Genomic DNA, 23,078 nt, shown 5'->3' with positions numbered 1-23,078 from the left:
CATGTGTCAGGAGCACCGAAAACAAACGTGAAATGTTCGCTTTTGAGATGTCTCTTCCTATTTTAAGAAAAGAATGTCGAAGTCCTTTCTCAGTGTGTCTCACTGCTCCAGTAAGACATAGGAAGAATCCCCTGTGGAAAAAAAAACAAACAAAAAAAAAAAAAACGAGTAGCAGTGTCATTATTCATTTAGGAATAAGAACATTCATTTTCTTTTATGGGGCTGATGCCAGCAGGGGTTAGCTCAGAGTGGATTAGAAATAAGTTCTGAGGGCAAGAGGCAGAAAGCACAACAAAAGGTCAATCTGGGGCCTTAAATATTTAAAGTTATATGATTGAAAACACCACAAAGTGTTTTCACCTTGTGGTGTTTTCAGCCCTAAGTGCATGTCTACAAGAAGCAAATACATCCAAGCATATTGATCTGTTTCCCTTCCCCTGATGAATCATTTTTACTAGATTACCTAAGTACATTCGTTCAGCAAACATGATTTGGGAATCTACAATACTGATCAAAGCCATAGGTATGATAAACCAAACATAGATTTTTTTCCCTAGCATATTCATACAAGAGAGGAACAGAACTTAGCTAACCACACGCTAAGATCGGTAACAGCTATCGTGTAGTGACTGCTTACAGCATGTCAGGCAAGTAGGTACTCATATTATCTCTGTTTTAAAGATGAGATATATTCAATACCTTGTAATAGGCTACAATGAAAAAGAATATAAAAGGAATATATGTATGTATATGTATAAGTGAATCACTATGCTGTACACCAGAAATTGACACAACATTGTAAACTGACTGTACTACAATTTTTAAAAGATGAAAAAAATTTTTAAATAAAGATGAAGAAACTGGGACTAAAAAAAAGCAACTGTTCCCACATGTATATACTATTAAAAAACTGGCATGTACACTTCAACTTTAATTTCCACTTTTAACGGTTGTGCAAAAGGTTTGTATCTTCAGAGAACAAGCAAGCATTATGTGAGTTTAGATAAAAGGGAGATTTGCAGCTGGAAGGATCAGAAACGATTTCCTGGAAGAAGTAGCATTCAGCCAGGTAAGGGTTGACTCTTTGGAGGAGGGGCTACCGTGTCGATCATTGCAGGTGAAGCAATTACACCTGCCTGTTTCATTTAGAAATGCAAGAATCTGCTGCTGGTACAGGAATTTTTTTTATCACATCCTCCCGGGGGTGGGTCTCAGAGCCATCTATATGTTGTAGATTCATTCAGAAATTAGGGGCTCGTTCCCGTCTTCTCCCCTCCTCTGCCAGCATCCCCGGGTGGCAAGTCATGCCACATTGGGAGTCCCTGTTGCTGCTAGCCATGTTCAAGCATGCTGGGCCTGAGCGGAGGGCAGGGCATCTTGCTATCACAGTAACATGCATGATGGACCACGGCAGGGAGCAGGACTGCCAAGACCACAACAGAGGGGCAGGCTCAGGGCAGTGACAGGAAATCTCTTAGCCACTAAACGTCCAGCCAACTGTATAGTACCATACTTCACCCTCCCACCATCCCTCAGTACCTACTGTTTTCCTTAAAACACGTGAGCTAATGCAGATACTAAAATGGTAAATAACCTTGCCCAGGCTTACCCAGAGAGTACAGAGGTTTGAATTAGGATCTGTCTGATAAGAACACCTAGGGCTGGTACCGCAGCCCAGCCAGGGTCTCCATTAGGTCTTACCACAAGGGCAAAGGAAAAAGCAAACACATGGTGGCTGTTTGCAAGAATGTGTCTGTCTTACTTGATGAACAGTTTGGTATAATTCTTTTATCAAAAATACCTTACCCATCTCTAGCTTTAAATCCACTGTAAGATAATAATGAAAACCAAAATAAAGGACATTCAAAGATGGAGAGGGCAATAATGAGCCAGAGGAGAGAGGGAGACACGCCGTCAGTGGGAGAAATGCTTGGGAATGAACACTGAGGGCTTGCCTAAGAAAACCTCATCCCTTTGTGGACTTAATCCCTTAAGGACAGTCCAATCAGGAAAGCACTCTGAGTGCAATGGAATAAGATGCTTATTATAGAAGTTGGAGCTTAGACAAGTGTTGGAAGGCCTGGAGAGAGAAATTTACAAAGAAAGGAGAAAAACACCAGCAAAGGGGCAGGGGAGCAAGTTTCAGTTTTCAGAGATACCTGGAAAGCTTGGCATAAGCTGCTGGTGGGTTCATAGCAAAGTGTCTTCTGGGGGGTGGGGTCAGGGCTGGACACATCGCTGGCCTTAAGAAGAGCTGGGCACTCAGCAGGATGACCTGGAACCTCGCTCCATCTCTCACCACCTCCCATCATCTCCACCTGCCAGAATCCTTAACCTCGTGATGGGGGCTGCTTTCCTTAGGCTCCCAAAATCTCAGACCTGTTCCAGTCCAACACCCTCCTGGGATGGGGCTGTGGGAAATGTAAGTCTCACCAAAGCCAAGTCGACAAAGGAAAGCTGGTTAGCAAAGCAGGGCTGCAGGCTCAGTCCAAGCCATCCTCTGCTTTTGTAAATAAACTTTTCTGGAACACAGTCAAGCTCGTTTATTTATGTAAGGTCTTTGGTTTCTTGTGCACTGCAGTTCCAGAGTAAGTAGCTGCGACAAGACCAGGAGACTCACAAAGCCTCAAATATTTACTCTCTGGCCCTCTAAGGAACAAATTCGTTAGCCCTGCAAGAGAGCAATCTGGAAGAACCTTCATCACACCTGCAATGGCTCATTCAGGGGCAGACTTCCCCGCAGTGAACCGAAAACTCCTCATGGGCAGGGAGCGTGTCTGTCTTGTTCCCACTGAATGTGGTTCAGAGCCTGGGGGAAGGGGACACTCAATACATGTGCTCCAGAGACAGCAAGTCTGACTTGAGGTGGTAGAAATCTGAACAGGACTCTCTGAGGAGCAGGTGTGTTTAGAGTCTAGGCAGGCAGACAGCGTGGGGGAACTCTGCTCAGAGGGGGCCCCCCCACCTCGTAGGCAGGGCCCAGGAACAGCACTCCAGCGCTTTGGAGGGGAAACTGACAGTGGCAAAAGAGGACTCCAGCCACAGAAAGATCGGGATGCTGAGCAAGTCTGACCGCGGCATTTCCCATGGAGAGGAGGAAGGCAGAGGCTAACGGAGACCCAGCCCATCAGGCCCCCCAGGTTGCAGCAGTCTCGCCTTTGGGGGCACTTGGGCTGGAAGCGCAGCTTCATTGCTCACTGGCTGTGCCCCCCTTGGCAGCTGCTTCACCTCTCTGGGTCCGTTTCCTCCCTGAAAACCTGAAATAATAGTTCTCACCTCCCAGGACAGTTTCAAAGATAACCTGAGATAATGCTTCCTATACAATCAGAACAAACTAAAACATGAGGCTCTCAATAAATGGTCATTCACTCATTTGTACACTTAATCAAATATTTATTGAGCACTTTGAGTCCAGGTACAAGGTCGAGCGCTGAGAATACAAATTATGTCAAGTCCCTGTCCTCATGAAGCTTCCATTCTAATTTGGATGAGGCCAAAAATAAATATCCAAATGAGTAAACACTCAGTCTTTCAGAAAACTGTAAACTCCATCACTGAGAATAAAGCCAGGTTAAAGACACAGGGGTGCCTCCATGTAAGTATGTGCATGCGTGGGTGTGACGGCGGTGCAGCGAAGGGAGTCACCCTCCTATATAAGATGGATGGAAGAGTCCATTGATAAGTTGACACTTGATTGGAGACCTGAAGGCAGCATGCAAGTATCTAGAGATGAAGTATTCTTAGCGGAGGGATCAGCACATGCAAGTAACAAGAAGGCCCACTAGTTTGGCAAGTTAACAACCACAACCCCTGTTTTCTAATGTTGATGGTAGCTCCTAGCTTTCAGATAGATGTACTTGATCAGTAGATCTGCCTAACGCTAGACGTGTGCCTAGATTTGGGAGGGAGGGAAAGGGGTTACAAATGGTTGCAAGCTTGGGAAGCCGGCAATGACCAATATTTGATCTAAATATTGCTCAGATATTCCAAGTATTGGTCCAAATAAGTCCTGAAACTAAAAGTTATTTACTTAGAGTTCTAAAATATAAATTGCTAATTTACCTAAAATATCAGCTCCAGCAACCTAATCACTTTCTCTAACGCAATTGTTGAGTGCTTACAATATGTCAAGGAATTTCCTGCTGCAAAAGCAGGGGATGGTTGTGTTAGGCTCCTTGAAGGCTGGAAACCCCAGACTCAGGGATGCTTCCAAGTGAGGAAATACACGTTTTCCACTAAAATTAAAATATTCCCTTTCCTACAGTCCCCAGGCTAGTGTATATAATTTAATCTCATTTGTATTTAGTAGGTGGTTAGAAAAACCTCTAATAATAATTTTATTATTATTATTTTTAACTTTGGCTCCAGAACATTGGCACTCGACTGTTAAACTGATGTTCCCAGATTCTTCTGAGACAAGCAAAATATGCATCCTGGCAGTTTTATGTGAGTTTATGGCCTCCTTTACTTTAATGATCCATTAAATTACATCACTCGCAGTCAAAACTGCACTACAGAATCCCTCTAGCAATGCTCATGAGTCCAATCCTGTCCTTGCGGAACTCCAGGAGAAAAGATTCTAGAATTCTTTGCTATACTGTCACCAGGTGGTCAATGGAACTTCCAATTACTCTGACCTACCCCATAAAGCTCAATGGACTGCAAATTGTTTTTGGTCACTCCAAAAATCCAAAGGAAACAAACTAATATCCTCAAAATTTTATAACCTAACTTTTAAAATGTTGTCATTGCCATTTCTAGCCTAAATCCCTCATGCTCTATTGATCTAGTCAATAAACACAGAAAGCATCTAAAATAAATGAGGCTTTATTTTCAGTACTTAAAAATATTAACTTATTTAATCTGTGATCATGATCAAGTGGGATTTATCCCAGGGATGAAAGGATTTTTCAATATCCACAAGTCAATCAATGTGATACACCACATTAACAAAGTGAAGAATAAAACCCATATGATCATTTCAATAGAGGCAGAAAAAGCTTTTGATAAAATTCCACATCCATTTAGGATAAAAATTCTCCAGAAAGTGAGCACAGAGTGAGCATAGCTCAACATAATAAGGACCACATATGACAAACCCACAGCTAACATCATACTCAACGTGAAAAGCTGAAAGCATTTCCTCTAAGATCAGGAACAGGGCAAGGATGCCCACTCGCACCACTTTTATTCAACACAGTTTTGAAAGTCCTAGCCACAATAATCAGAGAAGAAAAAGAAATAAAAGGAATCCAAATTTGAAAGGAAGAGGTAAAACTGTCACTATTTGCAGATGACATGATATTATACATAGTAAACTTTAAAGACCCCCCCCCCCAAATTACTAGAGCTCATCAATGAATTCAGTAAAGTTGCAGGATATAAAATGAATATACAGAAATTTGTTGCACTTCTGTATACTAACAGTGAATTATCAGAAACAGAAATTAAAGAAACAATCCCCTTTACCATCACATTAAAAATAATAAAATACCCAGGAATAAACTTACTAAGGAGGTAAAAGACCTGTGCTCCAAAAGCTGTAAGACACTGGTGAAAGAAATTGCAGTTGACACAAACAGATGGAGAGATATACCATGTTCTTAGATTGCCAGAATCAATATTGTTAAAATGACCATACTTCCCAAGGCAACCTATAGATTCAATGCAATTGCTATCAAAATACCAATGGTACTTTTCACAGAACTAGGACAAAAAGTTTTAAAATTTGTATGGAAAGACAAAAGACCCTGAATAACCAAAGCAATTTTGTGAAAGAACAGAGCTGGAGAAATCACCGTTCCTGAATTCAGACTATACTACAAAGCTAAAGTAATCAAAACATTAAGGTACTGGCACAGAAACAGACACATGGATCATTAGAACAGGACAGAGAACCCAGAAATAAACCCACACACTTAAGGTCAATTAATCTATGACAGAGGAGGCAAGAATAACAGTGGAGAAAAGACAGTCTCTTCAATAAGTGGTGCTAGGAAAACTGGACAGCTACATATAAAAGAACGAAATTGGAGCATTCTCTAACACCATATACAAAAATTAACTCCATATGGATTACAGACCTAAATGTAAGACTAGCTACTTTAAAACTCCTAGAGGCAAACACTCTTTGACATAAATCACAGCAATATTTTCTTGGATCTGTCTACTGGAGTAATGGAAATAAAAGCAAAAATGAACAGATAGTACTTAATTGAATGTAAAGGTTTTGCTCAGCAAGGGAAACTAAACAAAATGAAAAGACAATCTAAGGAATGGGAGAAAATATTTGCAAATGATGCAACTGACAAGGGATTAATTTCCAAAATATTCAAACAGCTCATACAGCTCAATATCAAACAAACAAACAACCTAATCAGAAAAATGAGCAGAAGATCCCAATAGACATTTCTCCAAAGAAGACATGCAGATGGCCAATAGGCACATGAAAAGATACTCAACATCGCTAATTATTAGAGAAATGCAAATCAAAATTACAATGAGGTATCATCTCACACCAGTCAGAATGGCCATCATTAAAAGTCTACAAATAATAAATGCTGGAGGGGGTGTGAGGAAAAGGGAATTCTCCTACACTGTTGGTGGGAATGCAGTTTGGTGCAGCCACTATGGAGGACAGTATGGAGGCTCCTTAAAAAACTAAAAATACACTTGCCATATGATCCAGCAAACCCACTCCTGGACATATATCTGGAAAAGATGAAAACTATAATTTGAAAAGATACATGCACCCCAATATTCATAGCAGCACCATTTATAACAGCAAGACATGAGAGTACCCTAAATGTCCATAGACAGCTGACTGGATAAAGAAGATGTGGTATACATACACAATGGAATATTACTCAGTCATAAACAAGAATGAAATAATGCCATTTACACCAACATGGATGGACCTGCAGATTATCATACTAAATGAAGTAAGTCAGAGAGAGAAAGACAAATATGATATCACTTATATGTGGAATCTAAAAAATGTTATAAATAAACTTATTTATAAAACAGAAACAGACTCACAGACATAGAAAACAAACTTATGGTTACCAAAGGCAAAAGGTGGAAGAGGGATAAATTAGGAGTTTGGTATTAACAGAGACACATTACTATATATAAAATATATAAATAAGGACCGAATGTAACACAGGGAACTATATTCAATTTGTTGTAATAACCTGTAGTGGATAACAATCTGAACAAGAAAGCATATATATGTGTGTGTGTAAAATTGAATCACTTTGCTGTACATCTGAAACTAACACAACACTGTAAATCAACTATATTTCAATTAAAAAATTGAGAATTAATAAACAGAAACCCCACTTAAATAATGTTAAGAGACCAAAAGGGGGCAGGCTCACACCCCACAACAACAGCAGAGCCCAACAGGAAAAAGAAAAACTTTTCTTCTTTCTTGTCAAGGACTCAGCCAATGAAAAATACAGACTCTGTTTACTACAGCCCTCCCAGCTTCGTTTTCTTCCCTGTAAAAGCATTCTCCTTCCTTTGTCCTTCCAGGACTTGCACTGTGACTCACCATGATTGCATATCCTGAATTGCAATTCTCTGCTATCCCAAATGAGCCCATCTTTGCTGGAGAAATATCTAGCAGTCAGTTTATTTTGGGTCAATGAATCCTTATGATGTTAGAATTTTCACATACTCATTTCACAGATGGGGAAACTGAGGTATGGAAAAGCTAAGTACTTGCTGAACCTCATATAACCCAAAAGGATCTGAGCTGGTACTTGAACTCAAGCAGCCTGGCTCTTGACTAAGATGCTCTAACATGAATCACTTGGTGACTAATCTGACTTTTTAAATTCTTTCTTCTGATTCCAGTTGTTAACAGCTGGGGAGGGGGTAGTGTCTGGAGGTAAAGCTAGAAGAGGAATAGGAGGAAAGAATTTTAAAATAATGTGTTTTTTTCCTATTATAAAAAGTACTTATTCATGGCCAAAAAGTTGGCAATTATAGAAAAGAGAAAAAAATGAAAGTCATTATTCTAGATAATTACTATAAATATTTTGTTATGAAATCATTCTGCTTTTTTTTTTTCCATGTATATCTGCCAACAAATGTGAGTTTCAGAGAGCTGGAATCTTACTATCTTCATCCATTTTATAATATAGCATAGACATTTACACAGTCATTGAATATTCCTTGAAATATCACTTCCAGTGGCTGCACAGCTTCAATTCATAAGGATGTGTCATAATTTATTCTAATTTTAAAATGTAGACCCAATCTAAATATTTTGCAGTTATAAATATTAGCACAATAAATGTTTGTGCCCATCTCTGCTAATTCCTTCAAAACATGTTTCCAGGAATGAAATTATTGGGTTAAAGGATATATAAGCTTTTAAGGCTTTTTATAAACTCCTTAGTATATTGCCCTCCAGAAAGACTGGCAATTCAGAGGATAAAGTTAATTATTTTCTCCTGCTGCAAGCATCTTTAGATGGGGTCACATCCCATCTAAGAGACATCCCAAGACAGCCACAGGGAATGTCCTTTCGCACAATTCTCCTTCCCACATCTCCCATCCAGAGTGAGTCTAATTCACTACTGTTCTATGGTAGCAAACGCAAACAGAATCAAAGAGAATGAAGTAGAAGTTGGAAAAACACTGTTAAGGCTTGGTTCTGCATATTTAGGACTCGGGGCTTAGAAAAGCGCTAACAGATTTCGATTAGCCATCTCCACTTTACAAAAAGATTTACATTCAATTAATTTGGGGCTCTCAGCTCAGATTCTGAAAGGATCCAGGCAGATCACCAATGCTGACTAGGACTAAGAAAAAAGTAACATGGGGAACTTTTTACCTTTGTCAAGACTTAACCCTCCTGAAGGGAACAGTCTTGGCTTGGCAACAGTGAGTTGCGGCCAGAAGGCATCTCCATGGCTACAATTTTCCAATTTGTTTTCTTTTTATTGAAGTATAGTTAGTTACAATGTGTCAATTTCTGGTGAACAGCACAGAGTCCCAGTCATGCATATACATGCATATATTCACTTTCATAGTCTTTTTCATTAAGGGTTATTACAAGATATCGAACATAGTTCCCTGTGCTATACAGAAGAAATATTTTTTTAATCTATTTTGATATATGTAGTGACTAACATTTGTAAATCTCAAACTCCCAAATTTATTCCCTCCCAGCCCCTTTCCCTGGTAACCAGAAGATTGTTTACTATGTCTGCGAGTCTGTTTCTGTTTTGTAGATGAGTTCACAGTGTCCTTTTTCTCTATTTTTTAGATTCCACATATGAGTGATATCATATGGTATTTTTCTTTCTCTTTCTGGCTTACTTCACTTAGAATGATGATCTCTAGGTCAATCCATGTTGCTGCAAATGGCATTATTTTATTCTTTTTTTATGGCTGAATAATTTTCCAGTCCTTAATGGGACATTGGGAATCTGGGATTTGTGTGTGTGTGTTGTCTGGGTATGTGTTTGTGTGTATATAATCACCCAACTTTAGAATACTGGTAACTGATTGAATTTTTTTTAAAATACTGCACTAGATAGAGAACGTATTGTTTCTACTTTAACCTTTTAGGGTTCATTCCATTTTACTGTACTCAGTTTGGTACCAGAATCTTCAATATAGCCAAAGTAGTAGCTCTAGACAAGTGGTTTTTGTAACCAGCACTCTGTCAAGGAAACAACTTGTACAGGTTCTTAAGAGGTGCGACCACCTGTCTTCCTCCCGGGTGTTGATTATTAAGATGAAACGGGCTTTAAAGAAGGTGGCAGACTCGATGGAGTGAGAAGAGACACTGACTTAAAAGAACTCCATTACCACCTACGGGTTTATGAGTGGCTGCCACTTTGAACCTATCTGGTTATAGCCGAAACTTCCTAGCAAAAAACCCATATTACCTACAACATGCTGCTGGCTTATCCGTGACAGTCACTGGAACAGCCTCACCATGATCTATTTTAATATGTCTCTTGACCGATTTTTATATTCTAGCACTGAAAATTTAAACGGCTCACTTACAGAGCCTGGGTGTGTTATTTTCCAATAAAACACATTTTACAAGTAGCTTTCTCTCCCGCTTTCCTTTTTATGGGATAGTTTCCATCGTACGGAGGAACTGATTGATCTTCACAAACTTGAAAAATGGAAAAAGTCTTTCATGCATTGTAGCCCAGATCCTTAACTTCTGTCAGCCTGGAAATCACTTACAGTACGTGCGTGGCCTCTGATCTTAATTTTTCCCCTTTTGTGGGAATAGTATTATGCTGGTTATAAAAGCAAATAACACTGAACAAAGCTCCTCACATTAGTGCTCAGGGAAAAGTGAGCACATTGATTTCAATTCTTTGCCATCAGAATTCTTTCCTTGGCGCCCGTCCAGGTCATTATTCATTTCACTTGCATCTCCATTACATGAAAACTGTTCGGGTAATTGAGCTGTCTAGCTTCCAAAAAATGTAGAGGAGTAGACTTTTCACTGTCCCGGAGACTACTTCAGCTCACTCACATTTATCTAGGCTTGCCTAAAAGCCTCACAATCCTGATTGACGGAGAGAGTACATCTGATCTAGTGAGTGTAACACAAAATTAGCTGATCAAAATGGAAAGTTACTGAATTCAAGATCTCTGGTCCTGACTCTTTTACACAAAATGTTTCAACTTGTAGAAAAGCTTAGAGTTTACAGATTTTTTATTCTTTGTTAATAAAAGTGGAAGAAATGTAGACTAATTCAAGCCTTGCTTGAGGTTTTAACCTTATTTTGCTTTGTAGAAACTCGAAATTGTTTATGTAGCCTGTTCCAGGCTAGTTGAAGTTCAGGAGAAAAGTCAAGTGATGGTAACAGGTAGGAAGGACTCTTCCAGCAAAACCCTAGCACAAAATAAGAGTTATCAGATTCATCATGAAATTGCATAATAGCCAACTGGCCATCAAATGAATTTCCAAAGCGAAGGGAACATTTAAGAAGAATTTTACCCATTTTAGGCAGCAATAAAACATCTAATGATTAAACCACTGTTTCCGTTGTATCTGTAAAAGGAAGGTGGAGCATTGGAATGATTATCTATCTTGTATTTCCTCTTCCACTAGCAGCCACACTCATGAAAAAGCATCAGCATTGGGGTAGGCAACCATCCCAAATAAGAAACCAACTTGCGTATTTTTAGATCATTCAAGGTTTGAACCAAGCATGTGGCCATCCAGTGATATGTACCAGGGCTCACAAAAAAAGGAAGTTGCTAAGTGGGTGTCCAATGTTTTTAGGAATGACCCATCTTGTTACCTTCCATCTGGCTCTTTAAACTTCCTGCCCTCCCACATCCATTTCATCCCCAAGAAATGAGATCTTCATTACCACCACCTTATCCCAAGCCACCATTACCTTTTGCTTGAACTGGTGCAATATTCTCCTAACCGAATTCCCTGCTTGACTTCAATTCTTTGCCATTGGAATTCTTTCCTCAATACCCATCCAAGTCATTATTCGCTCCACCTGCAGTCCATGAACAAAGAAGCCAGAACGATCATGTAACAAATAAAAATAATGATGATGCTTTTAAAGTTTACAGTTCAGGGGCATTTAGTACATTTACATGCTGTACAACCTTCAGTTCCAAAACACTTTTCCTCATCCCAAGAGAAAACTCTGCACCATTTAGCAGTCAATCCCTATTCCCCCCTCTCCCCAGGTCCTGACAACCACTAATTTGCCTTCTGTCTCTAAAAATTTACCTATTCCAGATATTTCATATAAATGCAATCATAAAATATGTCACCTTTTGGGTCTGTTTTTTTTTTTTCCACTTAGCATGTTTTCAAGATTTAGCTGTGTTACATCATGTATCAATACTTCATTTGTTCATATGACTCGATAATATTCCCATATGTGCATATACCATATTTAGTTTATCCATTCTTCAGTTGATGGCCATTCTGGTTGTTTCCACCTTTGACAATTATGAACAGTTCTGCTGTGAACATTTGTGTAGCCATTTTTGTTTGAATACCTGTTTTTAATTCTTTGGGGTCCAGACACAAGAGTAGGGTTACTGGCTCATATGGTTTAAGTTTGTGAAGAACTACCAAATTGGTTGTCATAGCAGCTGCATCATTTTCCACTCCCACCAACATCCTCCAAGGGGACCAATTTCTCCACATCCCTACCAACATGTGTCATTTTTGTTTTTTTTTTTAATCATGGCCAAAAATATATATATAGCTAAAAGGATCTTTTTATAGCTGTAATTCAGATGATTTAATATCCTTCCACCGGCTTCCATCCTTTAGAATAAAATTGAAAACCTTGACCATGCTTCCAAGGCTCTAAGAGATGGGGGACCTGACTCTCTCCCTCATCCGTCCTCCCACCACTTGCCGTTTTTCTCACTTCACGCCGACTGCATTATCCTTCTCATCAATCCTCAAAAGCACCAAGCTTGCTCCCACTCGAGGGTCTTTGCACTTGCTGTTTGGTGTGCCCTTCTCAAAGATCTCTTCATCTTACTCCCTTATTTAAGCTCCAGCTCAGATGGGATCTCTCCTACAAGTTCTACCCTGATCAACCATCAGGGTACAAACCATCTACCACAGCACAAATGCACTGCCTGAGCCTGGGTTCCCTAGAAAATATAATTTGATTCGGGAGTCAGTACTAAGATGTGTTGTTGAGTGGGTGGGGAGCAGGGTTGAAATCCTAAAGGAAATAAGAGTATAAAAGGGAAGTGAGATAATAATAAATTCCACATGACAGGAAAATGTGTTATTCAGCTGGTCGGTTTCTAAAAAAAAAAAAACCATAGCTGGTTACTTGGTCTCACAGAGTCCCCGGAAGGGCTCACTGAAGTTTACGAGTCTCCTAACAGTCTGTCGAGGACAGTCTGTAAAGAGACAGAGAGAGAAAGGATGAGTGATTATCTCCTAACGCCTTCCGGTCTCCTGTCTGTCATTATTTGAAGTCTACCTTATAAGGTTTTGCTTTGTTTTGTTTAATTGCGGTAAAATATACATGACATAAAATTTACCATCTTGGCCATTTTTAGCTGTTCATATCAGCACTGCCAAGTGCATTCACATTGTTTGTAACCAAACTCCAGAACTCTGGTCTGCTTGCAAAACTGAAACTCCCCACCCGTTAGGCAACAACTCCCCATCTCTTCCTCTCCCCAGCCTCTAGTTACTTCCATTCTCTCTATGAATTTGACTCCTCTAGGGTCTTCATATAAATTAAATCATATGATGTTTATCTTTTTGTGTCTGACTGATTTAATTTAGCAAAATGTCTTCAAGTGTGTGAGAGGATCGCCTTCTGTGTTAATGCTGAATAATCATCCGTCATATTTATAACCACATTTTGTTTATCCATTCCTCCATTGATGGATGCTTGGTTTGCGTCCCCCTCTTGGCTATCTATAATGCTGCTAGGTACCTGGATGTACAAATCTCTCTTCAAGACCCTGCTTCAGGTCTTTTGGACATACACCCAGAAGTGGAATTGTTGGATCATATGGTAATTCTGTGTTTAATCTTGAGTAACTGCCATACTGTTTTCCATTGGAACTGTGCCATTTTATATTGCTATGTACTGTGCCCAGGGGTTCCAATTTCTCCACATCCTCACCAACACTGGCTATTTTCTGTCTTTTTTTTTTTTTTTTTTCAGTAGTAGCCTTCCTAATGGGTGTGAGGTCCCACAAGATTTTAACTTCTCCACACTTTCAGGTTGTGTAGTGTGGCCCTCCCAGGAAGCTGCTGAACAAGCTAGAAACTTCAAGCAACCATTCCTGGTAGGGAATGGACAAGAGCCTTGTCTTCCCAGTTGGCACCACGTGTAGGGTCTCTGGACTGTGGTAGTTTTATTACTCCAGAGAGTTATAAGTAAGCAGTTGTTAGGTCCAATCCAGCCAATGAAGTAAATAACAGAATGGGTATAGAATTAGGTAAGGCCAGGCAAACCCAAGATGGGGCATAAACTAGGCTTAATATATCCATTTACCCTGCTTCATTTTCCCCCACGTATTTGCCTTTTATCTAAAGCTAAATATTTAGGCATAGTTTATTTTCTTTATGTCCACTTCCCCCAAAATATGTAAGGCTCATATTTGTCTTGTCCGTCTCTGTATTTCCAGTGCCTAGAACAAGCCTTGACATATACCAGGGAGAGGCAAAACTATAGAAAGAAAAATGAGTGATTTGTCTAACTTCCTTTTTGCTTAAATCAAAGTTCACCTAAGCCTTTTCCTACCACCCATGTCTCAGATTTGGATGCAAGATTTCCATCTCCAGTCAGCATGGAGAGAACCACAAGAGACTATCTCTCTTGCCCTGACAACAAGAACAAACCAGAAAATCTACAGAAGCAGAGTTTCAGAGAGCTGACAATGCAAAGAATAAAAAGGGAACCAAGTTTAATGAAGTGAAAATCCCCTCTGAGGAGACGTGAACGCCACTGTCTTTATCCCTAGAGGAGCAGTGGGAGGAGAAATCCACCATTAACAGAGTAAGAATATGCCAGCGGAACTTGTCTTGGTTGCATGTGAATGAGCACGAGCAGAAGGCTCGAAGCCCTGCCACAGGCGTAGGGCAGAGCATCAGGGCAAAGAGGGATTTTCTCAGGTGCAAAAGTTGGAGGTAGGACTGGAGAGTTAAAAGAATGGACCAACTCCCAAACAACTACCAGCCTGGCTATAAAGCAGAAGGATATTTCCAGGGTTCTACTGGAGGTCAGATCCAAAATCTCTTCCATCCACCAGGTCTTCACCTTGGCTCTTCACCAAGTGCACAGGGTTAGTGTGCCAAAGACAAGGGCAGAGCCACTGAGAGATCTCTCTGAGGTGTACAAGACCCTCTACAAGTGCAGGGCAAAGAAACACCTGCTGAGACTCACAGACAGAGCAAACAAACTTACAGTTACTGGGGGGAAGGGAGTGGGAAGGGATAAATAGGGAGTTCGAGAGTTGCAGACACTAACTACTGTGTATAAAATAGATGAACAACAAGAGTCTACTGTAAAGTACAGGGAACTATATTCAATGCCTTGCAGTAACCTATAATAAAAAATAATATGAAAAGGAATATATGTACGTGTATGTATGACTGAAACATTATGCTGTACACCAGGAATTGGTACAACATCGTAAACTGATTATACTTCAACTTAAAAAATGAAATAAACTGACTATACTTAAATTAAAAAAAGAAAAATTAAAAAAGAAACACTTCCTGAAGACTTGGCATAGCAGAAGAGTTGAGGTGAATCTCTCTAAGCACAACAGCACTTCACAAGGGTCAGAAAACACCTGCCAAAGGCTGGGGTTGAGGCAGGAGAGCTAAAAGACATTTGTCCAATGCACGGAGCCATTCCTTTTAAGGTGTAGGGCAGGTCATCAGGGCAGAGAGAGATTTTCTCAGATGCAAAATTTGGAGGTAGGACTGGAGAGTTAAAAGAATGGACTAACTCCCCCAAAAAACAACCAGCCTGGTTATAAAGAAGAAGGATATTTCCAGGGTTCCACTGAGGGTCAGATCCCAAAATCTGCTGAAGGAGAAGTCCTGATTCACCCTCACAAGTGAAGCTACTGGTGAGCTGTTTCTAAACAAGAGGTCAATGAAGCTTTAACTCACATCAGCTCTAGATTTGATTAACTCAGCATGTCAGAAACGGGACAGAAGAGGAAGCCCTTTTAGGGCAATCATCGTTTATTCTCCGCTGCACTTTATACGAGATACTCAGTGTACGGTACAAAATTATGAGACACGTAAAGAAGCAAGATAAGGTGACTGACGGCCAATACAGGAAGCCGTCAACAGAAGAAGACTCAACCCTGGCCCAGGTAAGTAAGTTAAAGGATATGTTGGAAAGAATGACCAACACGCATAAATAAATGCAGGATTGCAGCAAAGAGAAGGAATTTATAAGAAAAATGAAATGAAACAAATTAATAACTAATTCCATGGGCTTATTAGCAGGTTGACACAGCAGAGAAAGTGATCAATGAACCTGGGGACTCAGCACTTGTCCTTCCCTGTGTCCGGAATGCTCTCCTCTGCACCATGGGACTCGTCTCTCACTCCCTTCAGTTCTTGATTCAAATGCTATTTCAGCAATGAGGCATAGCCCCTATTATTTTTAAATAAACCTACCCCTTTATTTTTTTCAATAACATTTTATTATATCTGAAGTTATAGATACAGATGCACAAAGAAGCACACATATATGTGTGTATGTCTACTCATGTACAGTTACTTATTTTAAAGCTTTATGTTCGTTTTCCCATGTCAAAATGTAAGTTTTTGAGCTAAGAGGCTCTGTCCATATTGTTCGTTGCTTTACCCTTAGAACCTCCATTCTCTATTGGGAATGCAGTAGCTATTTAATTGATAGATGAATTATGGAATCAATAGATACATGAATGGAGCCAGGGAGTCTGGTTAACTGATGTCTACTGTAATTGAGTGCTTACTGTAAGGTGTATTTGAACAGTAGAAAGAAAAATAGAAAGTCATACCTCAACAGTTTGCAGTGGTCAAAACCAATAAGGACAGCCTTTAAGAAGAGGTTCAAATGAGCAATTCTGTGTTATAAGAGGATAATTCTGATGGCAAAGTAGTAGAATGGAATTGATGGGGAAGAAACTGAGATGAAGAAAACCAGTTAAGCGTTTATCTGCACAGCAAAGAAAACCATCAACAAAATGAAAGGGCAACTTACAAAATAGGAGAAATATTTGCAAATCATATGTCTGATAACGGATTAATATCCATAATATATAAAGAACTCATATAATTCAATAGCAAACAAACAAACAAACAACAACCAAACAATCCAATTAAAATGGGCTGAGTATCTGAACAGACATTTTTCTAAAGAAAATATACAGATGGCAAACAGGTACATGAAAAACTGCTCAACAACACTAACCATCAGAGAATGCAACTCAAAGAGATATTACCTCACACTGGTCAGAAAGGCTGTTTTAAGTTCCCTGCTAAGTGACTTTCTTTGAAAGCAAGATCTCAATGATTACACCTTTCAAAAAATGCTATGCTAAATATTATGTGGGAAATCCAGTCAAAATTTAAGTTTTTTTAAACTATAATTTCCTTAGATTGGAACTGCATGTATTTAGATGACCATTTTAGCCACATAGTGACTTTCTCCAATATTTAATATATAATTATATAAACCATTTTGCAAAAACATTATATAGCCTCTTTATAATAGTGTAGTTCCTAAATTCTAAGGCTCAAATAATTGTACTGTTACCATAGAGTAGGCTCTTGTCTTACAGAGGAAAGAATTCAAGAGCGAGCCATAGTGAAGTGAAAATAGATTTATTCAGGGAGATACACACTCCATAGACAGAGTGGAGGCCACCTCAGAAGGCAAGAGAGGTGGCCCCAAGATGTGGGGGTGGTTAGTTTTCATGGGCTGGATAATTTCACATGCTAACAAGTGGGACGGTTGTTCCAACTCTTTTGGGGAAAGAGTGGGTATGTCCAGGAATTGGGCCCCTGACAACTTTTGTCCTTTTATGGTCAGCCTAGGGACTCTCATGGAACCTGTGGGTGTGCCATTTAGCAGCTAATGTATTACAATGAGCCACAATGAGGCTCAAGTTGCCCTGGAAGTCCAGTCTTCTGCCATCTTGGGATTAGTTGGTTCTAACCAGTTTATGTTGTACTGTGTCTGTGTACTGTGGCAATGGCTGTGTCATTCTTTAAACTGTTGTGACCTGTGCCCTTCCCTTTTGTCTCAGTAAGACGTATTACTAATATTGTGGAAACATTTTTGGAAAGAATACAAACATTTTCACATTTAATATACGTATCAATTTTAAGTATGTGAAGGATTAGTGCAACTTAGAATTGAAGAAATATATTAATGAGAGCATCATTTGGAGACTAGAGAGGCTGTGTTCTTGACTCAAATGTAAGCCTTAATGAACACAATCAGGAAGCTGAACAAACATGTCCTGTGGCTGTGTGCTCATGGGAACTACCCTCCAGTGTCTTTAAACCTGTCAATGGAGTGATTCACCCCTGCCTGCACCTAGTGAAGATAAAAGCCTGGGCCACTTTAAGTCCCAAGCATTATCTCAATTCTATAGCTAAGGAGTCCAACTGCATCTCAAAATCTAGACCTACAGGTTGTAATGTCTCCTTGAGCTAGTCCTTATTAGAGGCTGATTTCTTGAAGAAGTACTTCTTATCACTGTCTCTGAAACCAGGAGGGTCAAATTAGTGGGAAAGGAAAGAGAAATTGGCAAATCCTTACTTAACTGGACATATTTTAAGCTAGCTTTGTATTCTGAGCCTCGCAGATGTTTAAAGTTAATTCCTTCACTTTTAAGTTATTTTGTGTTTCCTTCAGAGATTTCTCAACTGGGAACATTTTGTTGTTTTTTCCCAACATCCAAGAGATCAATATTCCCACTGTTCCAACTTAGCCCACTGAGTTTTAGCCACTTACCACACACAGACTCTCTTTGGGGAGCCTCTTAGAACTTCCAAGAGACTTTTTCCACTGTATTTCTAACGGCTCCAGGTTGGTTCTCCCATTTGGCCATCCTCTGATCACAGGTGAAACTCATCCATCCCCTTGCCCAGAGAAACTCAGGGAGCACAGACCAATCCAAACCCATTCACAGAAACACTATGGGCAAAGCAACTAATGATCACATACCAGTCCTCTGTGCCTGCACTACAAGATCCCATCTCAAAATCTTCATGGTCCTGATGAACTGCATTTCGCTAGGTATGCTCCCCAACCCCTGACAAGGTCAAGGGCAAGAATCACTGTACATCTTACACCAAAGAAATCCTTTTCACCAAATTCTGAATATTTTTCAACAACCTCATTCTTGCACCACACTTTTTGGATAAAGATATCTTAGAATTATGAAACCCTTTCCCAATTTTTTTCCTTTGAAAATTTGCAACTCACATTAGAAATTCCTCTCTTTTATACCTTGATTCCTCAGCTGAAACTTCCAGTTTCTGAAATATAGAGTTGCATATTACCCTAATATCATTCTTAAGTATTTCACTGGAGCAATTTTTGTTTTCTGATACTTTTGGTTAATAAGCAACTGAAACTTGCTGTTTCCTTGAAATTCTGCTGTAAGGGAAAAGAATCCCTAAAGAAAGAAAGAAGATACATACAGCTTATAAATGAAAAAAAACTTATGATTTCAACGTAATACAAGAGTTCAGGAAATTGTCCAGGGTCAGGTCTTTGGGGTATTTCTCATTTAGAATGTTGCACTAGAGTATATAACCTTTCATTCAGACTCTTTTTAAGCCAAATTCAAGTTTGGAAGGCAGTGTACTTGTTTTTAGTTTTTAGGTACTGAGACTGTATCTAGGGAGAAAATATTACTATCTTCTAATAGATAAATTGTACTTTGTTTTATAAAAAGGCGTTTAGTGGAGTCAATAACAAATGTTTTTCAAAGGCGTAGAAAAATTTATCACTATACCTTCTATGTATATTTGATATAAGAATGGGAGAGCTGACTATGAGAAGAACAAATCCAGGAATAAATATTGGCAATATTTGCCTCAGTACTTGACCCATATAATGCCTGTAAGATTGAATGAATGCAGTTAGATATAGAAATGTACATAGTCTTAGAACCATCAAGATGGGTTAGATCATAGTATGATGATCAAAAAACTCCAAAATCTAATTGACTCAAAACTGATCAAAGATTCATTTCTTGCATATATCACAATATATTTCGCATATCTCATACCATTGAGATCCTATAAGAAGGTTCTGATTACAGCAATAACTCAGGAACAATTCAGACTGATGGACGTGAACACCATCTCAAATGTCTCAAATGCTGTGCCAAGGGAAAGAGCTCTGGAGTCTCACATCAGTAACGAAACCCTCCACCAGGAGACATACATCATTTCCTCTCATGACAGGAAAATCATGTGGCACCATCAACGACAAGGAAGCCTGGACATTCAAATGTACTGTGTGCCTCAAAGTCAGGAGCCTAAAGGATTCACTAAGAACATCAAAGATGACCACAGTTTTGTAAATAGGCAAGCAAGAGGACCACTAGCTATCCGTGGCTACCTCTGACCAATTCAGTAATAGTGTCAGGAAAAGATAATGTTTGCTGGTACATCTTCCCAAGAAGGAGTCCTCATACAAGACTATCCAAGCTTCCATCAAGTGTCTGTTGCCCTTTGGACACGCCTCAGTCGCGTGGCATCCCCCTCATAGATGTTTTGTCAATCACATGGCTCTATCTTTCATCACAGTGGTGGGCACATGGCCCAGGCCTTCCAATCAGAGGTCCCCGTTACACATCCTAGTAATTCAGTAGGAGATAGTGACAGGAACCAGTCAAAACAGTCAAACAACACTTGGAGGACTTTCCTGATGCCATCTAAGAAGCCCTGTGGTTTCTCTGCTATCACTACCTGTAAAGGTAATAGAATTCTTGATGTGATGGAACCATTTTTGACTCACATAAAGCATGTCTGAACATGAAATCAACCAAGCAGAATGAAAAGCTTACAAAATTTAAAAATGCCATCTTGATGACATAGATTAAGCCTTTATATTCAGTTGTATCTAAAGTAAGCTCTATCCTTGGCCTTTTCAGTTAAGTGGCCCATTTACATCTCTCCTGCTTTCGCCTTAAAAACAAAAACAGAGGTTCCCCTACCCCCTCCTGTTATGCTGTTCATTGAAAAAGAAAGAAGTATTTCTTTGCTCTATGTAAGTTCAAATCTAAATAAACTCCTCAGAAACAATATTGATCATTCCTCTGAAGTTTGTTGACTTTAAAAGATAGTAAAATGTTTCAAGTTATTAGAAATAGAGATTTTTGGCCATTTTTCTCTCAATTATCCCTGAAAACAGAACCATTACTAATGGCAGTAATAACTTTACCCCGTTCAGCAAATTCCCGTTCTTGTATAACCTAAGCCTATAAATTAGCAAAATATTTTCTCCTAGAAAGATAAATTCCAACAGAACATAATATATTGCCCTAGAATCTTCACTTTTAGAAAGTGGCCATGTTATACACAATATTCTAAACATTTTACAATGCTGCCACCTAACTTTTTGGGACCTTAGTGGATAAGAAGATCATTTTTTTAACATCCATGATTTATGCTTCAGGACACCACTAAATTCTAGTTCATCACTAGTTATATAATATGCAACTAACATTATGAATGTGAACTCAAATGTAGGCGTGTCCAGGGACAGTGTATTTTTTTAGTCCCTTTTCTCTGTAAATGTCAGATACAGTAATTATGGGTCTACAACATAGTAGCACCAGAGATGTGTTGATTAATTATAAATCATGGGTATTTGTTGACTGCTTACCACTTATTTCCATGCCTTTACCTAGACTCTCACATTTCTTCTCTATTATAGATCACAGATCATCTTATTACTACTCATATTTCTAAGCATGATGTCTAAGAATGTGCACTCTGAAATCAGATTACCTGAGTTTAAATCCAGGATCCATTACTTCTAAGTTGTATGGTGAATTTCTTCTTTACTATGGATCACAGATCATTTTATTGCTAATCACATTTCTTAGCATAATGTCTAATAATGTGCACTTTGAAATCAAGTTATCTGAGTTTAAATGCAGGATCCATTATTCGCTGGTTGTGCAACCTCCTGAAATTACCATATTTTTCTGGGCCTCTGTTTTCTCTTCTGTGAAATGAGAATACTAGCAGCTGACTCCTAGATGGTTGTGGCAAATTAAATAATCTATTAAAACATCTAGAATAACACATGACATATAGGTGATCAGTGTAAGTTTTACTTATCACAATTCTCACTATTATTATACATTATACAGAAAGTCCTCATTTTCCCTAAGCCTGATTTCTAAATTACCCCCCCAAAATAACTTCCACTTAAGTGTTCTATTTCCTTAGAAAACTTACAACTAAAAGCATGGGAGTCATGATTTAGAGATCTTTAGAGATTTTAAGAAGTAATGGATTCTAAATAGTACGATAAAAAACGTCAGGAAATCAGATATGAAGTTAACCTTAAGGAGTACATTGGATCTTTAAACATGCTGACAGCACTTTTTCTGTTCATCTCTTCCCATTTCCCACTTAACCCTTTCCATCTTCCTGTATAGAGAGCCTAACGTCTTTCAGACAGTAATGCATCTGCACTAAATCAGGAAAACTTTGGGAGGCTATACATGTTTCTGTTTATAGAGACAGTGTTGACTTATATATACAGAAAAGGCATAGTAGAAACTGCTCATAACTATTGCATTGATTCAACAATGAAAGTAAATTAAAACTCAAAAAGGTACTAAACCAATAAAAGTATAATTCATTAGCTACAGCAACAGAGCATAAATGAAGATGTTATTTTGCTGAAATGAATCCAGAAGTCACAACCCAAATATGCTACTAATTACTAGGACACAGATGAAATTTTGAGTTCTATACTTCACTACTTTCTGCTTTGCTTTAATTTGATTTTCTCAACACTCTTTTCTAATGAAAGAACTAGGAAATCTTTCTTGGGATAACCTGGAGGGAAGACATTTGCTCCTCAGTTGATATCTGTTAAGTCTGACTCTGATTTTTACATATTGGGACCTGACAACAGACATAGTGCTACTCAGTGTCAAACAGCCAAAACTTCAGACACTGAAATATCTAAGCAATATCCTGCTTGTAAGACATTCTCTTTTTTAGATTCTACATATGAGCGATCTCATATGATACTTTTTTTCTCTTTCTGGTTTACTTCACTTAGAATGACAATCTCCAGGTTTATCTATGTTGTCTAAGAAAAGGGACACATATGAACTTATCCACAAAACAGAAACAGACTCACAGACATAGAGAACAACTTTACGGTTACCAGCAGGTAAAGGCGGTGGGAAGGGATAAATTGGGAATTCAAAATTTGCACCTCTCAAGGAGTGATGGAAATGTTTTCTATTTTGATAGTGGTGGTGGTTTCATGGGTATATACATCTATCAAAATTCATCAAATTGTTCATCTCAAATACATGTAGTTTATTGTACAAGAATCATGCCATAATAA

Source organism: Camelus ferus, chromosome 1 (assembly GCF_009834535.1).
Source record: "Camelus ferus isolate YT-003-E chromosome 1, BCGSAC_Cfer_1.0, whole genome shotgun sequence".
Classification (NCBI taxonomy): Eukaryota; Metazoa; Chordata; class Mammalia; order Artiodactyla; family Camelidae; genus Camelus; species Camelus ferus.
Note: the sequence above shows the minus strand (reverse complement) of the source record.